Here is an 11,239-nt window from a genome sequence, read left to right as displayed (position 1 = left end):
TGGATATTAGACCTTTGTCAGATGGGTAGACTGCAAACGATTTTCTCCCATTCTGTATGTTGCCTGATCACTCTGATGCTAGTTTATTTGCCGCGCAGAAGCTCTTTAGTTTAATTATATCCCATTTATTAATTTTGGCTTTTGTTGCAATTGCTTTTAGGGTTTTCATCATGAAGTTTTTGCCCATGCCTATATCCTGAATGGTATTGCCTAGGTTTTCTTCAGGGTTTTTATGGTTTTGGGTTTTACATTTAAGTCTTTAATACTCCTTGAGTTAATTTTTATATAAGTTGTAAGAAAGGGGTCTACTTTCGGGTTCCTGTGTATGGCTACCTGGTTTTCCCAGCACCACTTATTAAACAGGGAATCTTTTTCCCATTGCTTGTTTTTGTCAGGCTTGTTGAAGATCAGATAGTTGTGGATATGTGATGCTGTTTCTGAGGTCTCTGTTCTGTTCCATTGGTCTATATGTCTGTTCTGGTACCAGTATCATGCTGTTTTGGTTACTGTAGCCTTGTAGTATAGTTTGAAGTCAGGTTGAGTGATGCCTGCAGCTTTGTTCTTTTTGCTTAGGATTGTCCAGGCTATCATATTGTTTTTTATGGCTGAATAGTACTGCATTATGGATATGTACCACATTTTCTTTATCCGTTTGTCTATTGATTGGCACTTAGGTTGTTTCCAAATCTTGGCTATTGTGAATAATACTGCAAAAAAAAAAAAAAATGAGAGTAAAGGTATCTTTTCAATATACTGATTTCCTTTCTTTTGGGTATACACCTAGCAGTGGGATTGCTAGATCACATAGTTGCTATATTTTTTAGTTTTTTGAGGAAACTCCAAGCTGTCCTCCATAGTTGTTGCACTAATTTACATTCCCTCCAACAGTGTACAAGGGCTCCCTTTTCTCCATATCTTCACCAGCATTTGTTATTTTCTGTCTTTTGGATATAAGCCATTTTAACTGGGGTGAGATAACATCCCACTGTAGTTTTAATTTGCATTTCTCTCATGATGATGTTTAGCATCTTTTCATGTGCCTGTTTGTCATTTGTGTGTCTTCTTTTGAGAAATGTCTAGTCAGATTTTTTGCCCATTTTTAAATCAGAACATTAATTTTTTTTCCTATAGAGTTGTTTGAGCTCCTTATATATTCTGGTTATTAGTCTCTTGTCAAATAGGTAGTTTGCAAGATTCTGATTCTAATTCTGTTGGTTGCTGTTCACTTTGTTGATTGCATCCTTTGCTGTTCAGAAGCTTTTTAACTTCATGTAATCCCATATGTCCATTTTTGCTTTGGTTGCCTTTACTTGTAGGGTATTACTCAAGAAATCATTGCCCAGTCCAATGTCCTTAAGTGTTTTTCCCAGTGTTTTTGTGTAGTAGTTTCATAGGTTTAGGTCTTAAAGTCTTTAGTTCATTTTTATGTTATTTTTCTGTATGGTGAGAGATAGTAGTCTAGTTTTATTCTTCTGAATCCGGATATCCAGTTTTTCAGCACCATTTGTTGAAGAAATTGTTCTTTCCCCCAAGGTATGTTCTTGGCACTTTTGTAAAAAGTGAGTACACTGTATGGATTTATTTCTGGGTTTTCTATTCTTTTCCATTGGTCTACGTGTATGTTTCTAAGCCAGTACAATGCTGCTTTGGTTACTATAGATCCATAGTATAATTTGAAGTCACGTAATGTAATTCTTCCAGTTTTATTCATTGTAGCCAAAACTTAGGATAGCTTTGGCTATTCTGGGTCTTTGCAATAAATCTGTACATTACTTTGAGTAGTATAGATGCTTTAACAATATTGATTCTTCCAATCCATGGACATGGAATATCTTTTCTTTTCTTTTTTTTTTTTTTTGCATCTTTAATTTCTGACATCAATGTTTTATAATTTTCATTGTAGAGATCTTTCTTGGTTAAATTAGTTCCTAAGTATTTAATTGTACTTGTAGCTATTGTAAATGGGATTACTTTCTTGATTTCGTTTTCTGATTGTTCACTATTGGCATATAGATATGCTACTAATTTTTTATGTTGATTTTGTGTGCTACAAATTTACTGAATTTGTTTATCAGTTCTAACAGTTTTTTGATGGAGTCTTTAGGTTTTTCCAAATGTAAGATCATAACCTGCAAACAAGGATAATTAGACGTCTTCCATTTTAACCCATTTATGCCTGAGGTTGCAATTTTTTTAATTTGAAAAATCAGACTTTGGTGATGACCTTAAGCAGTAGGATATAAATAACTCCCACACGTTTAGCATTCCAATAATGGAACACTAGGCATAAATGGGTTTTGAATGCCCTTTATATCTTTCTCCTGTCTGATTACTCCAGCTAGGATTTCCAGTACTATGTTGAATAACACTGGTGAAAATAGACATGCTTGTCATGTTCCCCATTTTAGAGGAAAGCCTTTCAGTCTTTCCTCATTCAGTATGATACTAGCTATGAGTCTGTCACTATGGCTTTTATTATGTTGAGGTACATTCCTTCTATAACCAGTATTTTTAAAGTTTTTATCATGAGAAGATGTCGAATTTTTAAAAAATTTTTTCACCATCAATTGAAATGATCACATGGTTTTTCTCCTTCATTTTGTTAGTACGATGTATCACACTGATTGATTTGCATATATTGAATTATTCTTGCATCCTTGGAATAAATCCCATTTGGTCATGATGAATGACCTTTTTAATGTGTCGTTGAATTTAATTTTCTAATATTTTGTTAAGGCTTGTTGCATCAATATTCATCAGGGATGTTGGTCTGTAGTGTTTGTTTGCTTGTTTCTTTGATGTGTCTTTGTCTGGTTTTGGTATTAGAGTAATACTGGCCTTGTAGAATGAGCTTGGAAGTATTCCCTCCTCCTCCATTTTTCTGGAATAGTTTGGATAGGATTGGTATTAGTTCTTTAAATGTTCAGTAGAATTTAGCAGTGAAGATATTGGGTCCTGGGCTTTTCATCACTGGTAGACATTTTATCAGGACTTTGATCTCACTACTAGTTATTGGTCTGTTCAGCCTAATAGTTTTTTAATCAATTAATTTTTTTCTGTATTGATTTACATACATTAACCACGTATTTGTCTTTTCTAGCACAGTTCTAACATCAAAGAGTTGGCCATACTGTACGCAAAAATAGACTTTTACTTGGTAAATACCTGATTATTTTAAATAGCTTCCTTATTGCTCATTTATTTTTATTTCATCTTTTCTTTCTTTAAATATTTCATAAAGTAATTTTGTATTTTGTTTCGGATATTCCCATATTAAATAATTAGGTGTCTAAATCTGATTGTTTGCTTGCTTTTGCTGACTCTCACCCATGGTGGTTTTTGGACTCCTATTGGTTGACCTCAGTGAATTGGAACCCTAGGGGGTTATACTGGGGATACTTTTCACCATGTGGGATTTGCTTCTGGACTTGCTAAGAGCCAGAAGATGCTATTAGCCAGGAATAACTTTAGACCCTTTAAGGGCACAGGCTAAATCTAGGAATATAATGTTCTGCTCATGTAGTCATCCTTGATAATCATGTTCTCCTGACATTTAGAGATGGACAATACTCAAGCGTATGCATACATAATTTCTGATGATGTATCAGATGCCTCTTCTACAGCACTTTATATAACTTCTTTGTACCATCTCTCACTCTAGCCACTGATACCATAATGGCCTCTCCCAAGTTTTGATGAGCTTCATACTGGTACAACCTTACAGTGACTCATGCCTTTTTAAAGTCAGATCAATTTCCAACATTTTATGCTTTTCATTTTCTGTGTCATACAATATACCCAAGAGTTCCTTGAAGGTGAAATTTTGCCCCACTTCATGTACCTCTTGCTTCCTGACCCAAATTTATCTAAGACACTATGCCACGGGGTGCCTACAAGAAGTTGCTTAATTCTTGGAAATGTGGGATAGTTAATGCCATGGGGCTACTTCTGACCCCTGGGGGCTGGAAACATACAGATAAATGTTTCTCCATCCTCAAGATTAATACCTCAGAAACGCATTTCAAAGGGTCTAGTACCAGAGTGTCCCTTAATAGCAGCCAACCCTATAACTCATCCTTATATTGGCTTTCTTTATTTCCCTGTTCATCAAGCTTATCTATTTCCCCTGCTCCCTGGATCATTTCTCCAGTAAGCTTCCTGCACTCAGAACTTTGTTTCATACTCTGATTCCTGGTCAACCTATCCTAAAACAGAACAAGATTAGGAAGAAAATAAAACAGAGTAAAATGATAGAGTGATTGGAGATGAGGAGAAGAAGCTCAAAGAGCCTTTTAGGAAGACAGGACAGTTGAGCTGAGATCCAGAGGTATAAAAGGAGTCAACCCCATGGGAATGTGGGTGCTGTCTTCTAAATGCAGAAACAACTGGTGACAAAGCTCTGAGGTGAAAAGAAATAGAAAGAAAATCAACGCAGTAAGAAAGGAAGTTAAAGGATTAGTCAAGGTCTACTCCTAGAAGACCTTATCAGCCACTGTAGAGAATCTGGGATTCATTCTGATTGGATCAAGATGGCTTTTGAGAGTTATGGGAAGGAGACTAAGACAATCTGATTTGTACATGGTCAAGAAACCTGCTAGGCAGTCCTAAGAGTCAGATCTCAAAAACTGTGTTCATTGTTTAAAAATACATATAACTCGCATTGCGGTGGCTCACATCAGGGATCCCAGCACTTTGGGAGGCTGAGGCAGGTGGATCACCTCAGGTCAGGAGTTCGAGACGAGCCTGGTCAACATGGTGAAACCCCATCTCTACTAAAAATACAAAAATTAGCTGGGCATGGTGGCGGGTGCCTGTACTCCTAGTTACTCGAAAGTCTGAGGCAGGAGAATCTCTTGAACTCGAGAGGCGAAGGTTGCAGTGAGCCAAGATCACACCATTGCACTCCAGCATCAGTGACAAGAGCAAAACTCTGCCTCAAAACATATATATGCATATATATATATATAGCCATACATACTAAGAACAATTTGAACTTGTTCTGAATTCATAATCTTCGTTTTGTATTTAAGAAAATTTCCTTATGTCTGTCTTCTATTAGTTTGTATCTGAAGCCACATTACCTCTTCAGCGAATGTAGCAATCTTTGATGCTAAAAATAAACATCCTGGTATATAAATATCTGACTGTGTCTCTGTTTCCAGGTGACATAATCCAAGTAATAAAATTACTAGGCCAGAAATTGTAATTTTTTCTATTCCCTGTTACATTCAGTCAACTTATCCTAAATGAGGAGTTTGATTTATTAATTTCTACTCCTGCTAGCCTTGTTTGAGAATGCTCACCTCACTGCAAAGTCACCAGCACTCAGCCCAAGTGGTCCTTCCTTTGATAGGCAATCTGAGAGTATAAAAATGACCACACAAACTGAAACTGTACAAAGGGATCTTAATAGCCAATAGAAAAATGGCAATTATTCTATGACCTTCAAAACTTTTTGTTAAATCATTAAAACTTACTCTCAGTTATAAATGTATAGAGAAATTTAAAAGACAGTAAAATGCATATATTTAGTAGAACACTAAACATTAGAAACATTGAAAAGTAAGGTGTGCTATGAACTTAATTGTGTTCCCTCCTCAAATTCATATGTTGAAACTTTAATCCTCAAAGTGACTGTATTTGAAAATAGGGCTTTTAGGAGGTAACTAAAGTTAGATGATGTCCTCAGGGTGAATCTTATCTTACGTGATTGGTGACCTTATAAGAAGAGAAGGAGAGAGAGATCTCTCTCTTCCCTCACTTGCGTAAAGAGAGATCATGTGACACAGTGAGATAACAGCTGCCTATAAACTGAGAGAAGAAGCCTTGGAATAAAATCTACTTAGCCAGCCCTTTGATTTTAAACTTCCCAGACTCCAGAACTATGAGAAATAAATTCCTGTTGTTTAAATCACCGAGTCTATTGTATTTTGTTATGATAGCCTGAGATAAGACAAGGTATTTTATTTCTCTATTAAAAGGAAAACAAAAAGTTGGGCATGGTGGCTTGTACCTATAATCCCAACTACTTGGGAGGCTGAGACAAGAGGATTGCTTGAACCCAGAAGTTCAAAACCATCCTGGGCAACACAGGGAGACCTCATCTCTTAAAAAAAAAATAAATAAATAAAATAAAAAAATTATACAAGTGCAGTGGCGCACACCTGTAGTCCCAGCTACTTGGGAGGCTGACATGGGAGGATCTCTTGAGCCCAGGAGTTTAAGGCTTCAATGAGCTATGATTGTGCCACTGTACTCCAGGCTGAGCAACAGAGCAAGACCGACCCCAACTCTAAAACCAAACAAACAAACTTATCAAGAGTAGTTTAACCAGTGCTTGCCTTCCTCTTCTCATCACAGAACTTCTATATTTAAGCCGAATCTTTTCTATACCTTGGCAAATTGTCATACTCCATTTTAAATCTCAATTGGCTTCCAACATTTTATCCTTCAGGATTTCAATGTCATGAAATATCTTCAGGAGTTTCTTGAATGTGAAAATTTTTTCCTAATGTCACTTTCTCTAGGACATCTTCATACTTTCACATCAATCACTTTTCTCGTTTACATTGACAAGTTCACCTTCACTAAGTTCCACTGGCTATATATGTAGAATCTCTCAAATGGTGGTAGTGTTAATGTTCCTACAGTTAGCTCTTTCTTCTCTGATTTCACCCACATTCAATTTTCATTTCAGTTCCAGTATTATCGTTTTTTGTTTCCTTCCTCCATTTTCATATTTATTGGCCAATTTCTTAATTCAGCTATCCATTTCTGTAAAATGTCATGTGGTTCTATCACTGGCAGACAAGAGGCAACACAACTACATGCATTGCTGTCTGTGCATAATCTAAATAACAGGTGCACAGTGACCAATTGCCAATGGGCTTTGAAAGGAATGACATCATGGGTCTCTAGTTATGATGCTCATCTCTTATTTATGTAGTGATTTGTAGATTGAAGAACTAGTAAGAGAAGACTGGAATTCACACAATTACAGTTAATATTCTGTTGTAACTGAAATTTGAACTGTTTTTGGAGGGCTGGTGTTAATAAATTAACTGGTGGTGAATGAAATTTGTGCATGTCACTACCACACAAAACAAATACTGAGTATATTATAATGTTTTTCATCTTCATCATTTAGATAGATGAAAGGTGACAAGTCTTGGCTTTTTTTTTTTAATTATGCATTAAGTTCTAGGGTATATGTGCACAATGTGCAGGTTTGTTACATAGCTATACATATGCCATGTTCGTTTGCTGCACCCATCAACTCGTCATTTACATTAGGTATTCCTCCTAATGCTATCCTGCCCCAGCCCCACAACCCCCAACAGGCCTCTGTGTTTGATGCTCCCCGCCCTGTTTCCATGTGTTCTTGTAGTTCAACTCCCACCTATGAGTGAGAACATGCGGCGTTTGGTTTTCCATCCTTGTGATAATTGGCTTAGAATGATGGTTTCCAGCTTAATCCATGTCCCTGCAAAGGACATGAACTCATCCTTTTATATGGCTGCATAGCATTCTATGGGGTATATGTGTCACATTCTCTTAATCCATTCTATGCATGACGGACATTTGGATTGGTTCCAAGTCTTTGCTATTGTGAATAGTACCACAATAAACATATATGTGCATGTGTCTTTATAATAGCATGATTTGTAATCCTTTGGGTATATACCCAGTAATGGGATTGCTGGGTCAAATGGTATTTCTGGTTCTAGATCCTTGAGGAATTGCCACACTGTCTTCCACAATAGTTGAACTAATTTACACTCCCACCAACAGTGTAAAAGCATTTCTCTCTCTCCACATCCTCTCCTGCATCTGTTGTTTCCTGACTTTTTAATGATCACCATTCTAACTGGTGTGAAATGGTGTCTCATTGTGGTTTTGATTTGCATTTCTCTGATGACCAGTGAGGATGAGAATTTTTTCATATGTCTGTTGGCTGCATAAATGTCTTCTTTTGAGAAGTGTCTGTTCATATCCGTTGACCACTTTTTGATGGGGTTGTTTTATTCTTGTAAATTTGTTTAAGTTCTCTGTGGATTCTGGATATTAGCCCTTTGTCAAATGGGTAGATTGCAAAGATTTTCTCCCATCATGTAGGTTGCCTGTTCACTCTGATGATAGTTTCTTTTGCTGTGCAGAAGTTCTTTAGTTTAATTCGATCCCATTTGTCAATTTTGACTTTTGTTCCCATGGCTATTCGTGTTTTAGTCATGAAGTCTTTGCCCATGCCTATGTCCTGAATGGTATTGCCTAGGTTTTCTTCTAGGGGTCTTACATTTAAGTCTTTAATCCATCTTGAGTTAATTTTTGTATACAGTGTAAATAAGGAATCCAGTTTCAGCTTTCTATATATGGCTAGCCAGTTTTCCCAGCACCATTTATTAAATAGGGAATCCTTTACCCATTGCTTGTTTTTGCCAGGTTTGTCAAAGATCACATAGTTGTAGACATGTGGTATTATTTCTGAGGCCTCTGTTCTGTTCCATTGGTCTATCTCTCTGTTTTGGTACCAGTACCATGCTGTTTTGGTTACTGTAGCCCTGTAGTATAGTTTGAAGTCAGGTAGCATGATGCTTCCAGCTTAGGATTGTCTTGGCTATGCAGGCTATTTTTGGTTCCATGGGAACTTTAAAGTAATTTTTCTAATTCTGTGAAGAAAGTCATTGGCAACTTGATGGAGATGGCATTGAATCTGTAAATTACCTTGGGCAGTATGGCCATTTTCATGATATTGATTCTTCCTATTCATGAGTATGGAATATTCTTCCATTTGTTTGTGTCCTCTTTTATTTCGTTGAGTAGGGGTTTGCAGTTCTCCTTGAAGAGGTCCTTCTCATCCCTTGTAAGTTGGATTCCTAGGTATTTTATTCTCTTTGTAGTAATTGTGAATGGGAGTTCACTCATGATTTGGCTGTTTGTCTGTTCTTGGTGTATAGGAATGCTTGTGATTTTTGCAAATTGATTTTGTATCCTGAGACTTTGCTGAAGTTGCTTATCAGCTTACGGAGATTTTGGGCTGAGACCATGGGGTTTTCTAAATATACAATCATGTCATCTGCAAACAGAGACAATTTGACTTTCTCTTTTCCTAATTGAATACCCTCTATTTCTTTTCCTTGCCTGATTGACTTTGCCAGAACTTCCAACACTATGTTGAATAGGAGTGGTTAGAGAGGGCTTCCTTGTCTTCTGCCAGTTTTCAAAGGGAATGCTTCCAGTTTTTGCCCATTCAGTATGTTACTGGCTGTGGGTTTGTCATAAATAGCTCTTATTATTTTGAGATACTTTCCATCAATACCTAGTTTATTGAGAGGTTTTAGCATGAAGGGGTGCTGAATTTTATCAAAGACCTTTTCTGCATCTATTGAGATAATCATGTAGTTTTTGTCACTGGTTCTGTTTATGTGATGGATTACATTTATTGATTTGCATATGTTGAACCAACCTTGCATCCCAGGGATGAAGCCAACTTGATCGTGGTGGATAAGCTTTTTGATGTCCTGCTGGATTTGGTTTGCCAGTATTTTATTTAGGATTTTCACATTGATGTTCAGCAGGGATACTGGCCTAAAATTCTCTTCTATTGTTGTGTCTCTACCAGGCTTTGGTGTCAGGATGATGCTAGCCTCATAAAATGAGTTAGGGAGGATTCCCTCTTTTTCTATTGATTGAAACAGTTTCAGAAGGAATGGTACCAGCTCCTCTTTGTACCTATGGTAGAATTCGGCTGTGAATCTGTCTAGTCCTGGACCTTTTTTTGTTAGTAGGCTATTTATTAATTATTGCCTTAATTTCAGAACCTATTATTGGTCTATTCAGAGATTCAACTTCTTCCTGGTTTAGTCCTGGGAAGGTGTATGTGTCCAGGAATTTATCCATTTCTTCTAGATTTTCTAATTTATTTGCATAGAGATGTTTATAGTATTCTCTGATGGTAGTTTGTATTTCTGTGGGATTGGTGGTGATATCCCCTTTATCATTTTCTATTGCATCTGTTTGATTCTTCTCTTTTCTTCTTTATTAGTCTTGCTAATGGTCTATCCATTTGGTTGATTTTTTCAAAACACTAGCTCCTGGATTCATTGATTTTTTGAAGGAATTTTTGTGTCTCTATCTCCTTCAGTTCTGCTCTGATCTTGGTTATTTCTTGGCTTCTGCTAGCTTTTGAATTTGTTTGCTCTTGCTTCTCTAGCTCTTTTAATTGTAATGTTACGGTGTCGATTTTAGATCTTCACTACTTTCTCTTGTGGGCATTTAGTTCTGTAAGTTTCCCTCTACACGCTGCTTTCAATGTGTCCCAGAGATTCTGGTACCTTGTGTCTTTGTTCTCATTGGATTCAAAGAACATCTTTATTTCTCCCTTCATTTCGTTATTTACCCAGTAGTCATTCAGGAGCAGGTTGTTCAGTTTCCATGTTGTTGTGTGGTTTTGAGTGAGTTTATTAATCCTGAGTTCTAATTTGATTGCACTATGGTCTGAGACACAGTTTGTTGTGATTTCTATTCTTTTACATTTGCTGAGGAGTGTTTTACTATCAATTATGTGGTCAATTTTAGAAAAAGTGCAATGTGGTGCTGAGAAGAACGTATATTCTGTTGATTTGGGGTGTAGAATTCTGTAGATATCTATTAGGTCTGCTTGGTCCAGAGCTGAGTTGAAGTCCTGAATATCCTTGTTAACCTTCTGTCTCATTGATCTGTGTAATATTGACAATGGGGTGTTAAAGTCTCCCATTATTATTGTGTGGGAGTTTAAGTCTCTTTGCAGGTCCCTAAGGACTTGCTTTATGAATCTGGGTGCTCCTGCATTGGGTGCATATATATTTAGGATAGTTAGCTCTTCTTGGTGAATTGATCTCTTTACCATTATGGAGTGGTCTTCTTTGTTTCTTTTGATCCTTGTTGGTTTAAAGTCTATTTTATCTGAGACTAGGATTGCAACCCCTGCTTTCTTTTTGCTTTCCATTTGCTTGGTAGATCTTCTTCCATCCCTTTATTTTGAGCCTATGTGCATTTTTGCACGTGAGATGGGTCTCTCAATACAGCACACCAATTATTCTTGACTCTTTATCCAATTTGCCAGTCTGTGTCCTTTAATTGGGGCATTTAGCCCATTTACATGTAAGGTTAATATTGTCGTGTTTTAATTTCATCCTGTCATTATGATGTTAGCTGGTTATTTTGCCTGTTAATTGATGCAATTTCTTCATAACGTCGATGG

Source organism: Macaca mulatta, chromosome 2 (assembly GCF_049350105.2).
Source record: "Macaca mulatta isolate MMU2019108-1 chromosome 2, T2T-MMU8v2.0, whole genome shotgun sequence".
NCBI lineage: Eukaryota > Metazoa > Chordata > Mammalia > Primates > Cercopithecidae > Macaca > Macaca mulatta.
Note: the sequence above shows the minus strand (reverse complement) of the source record.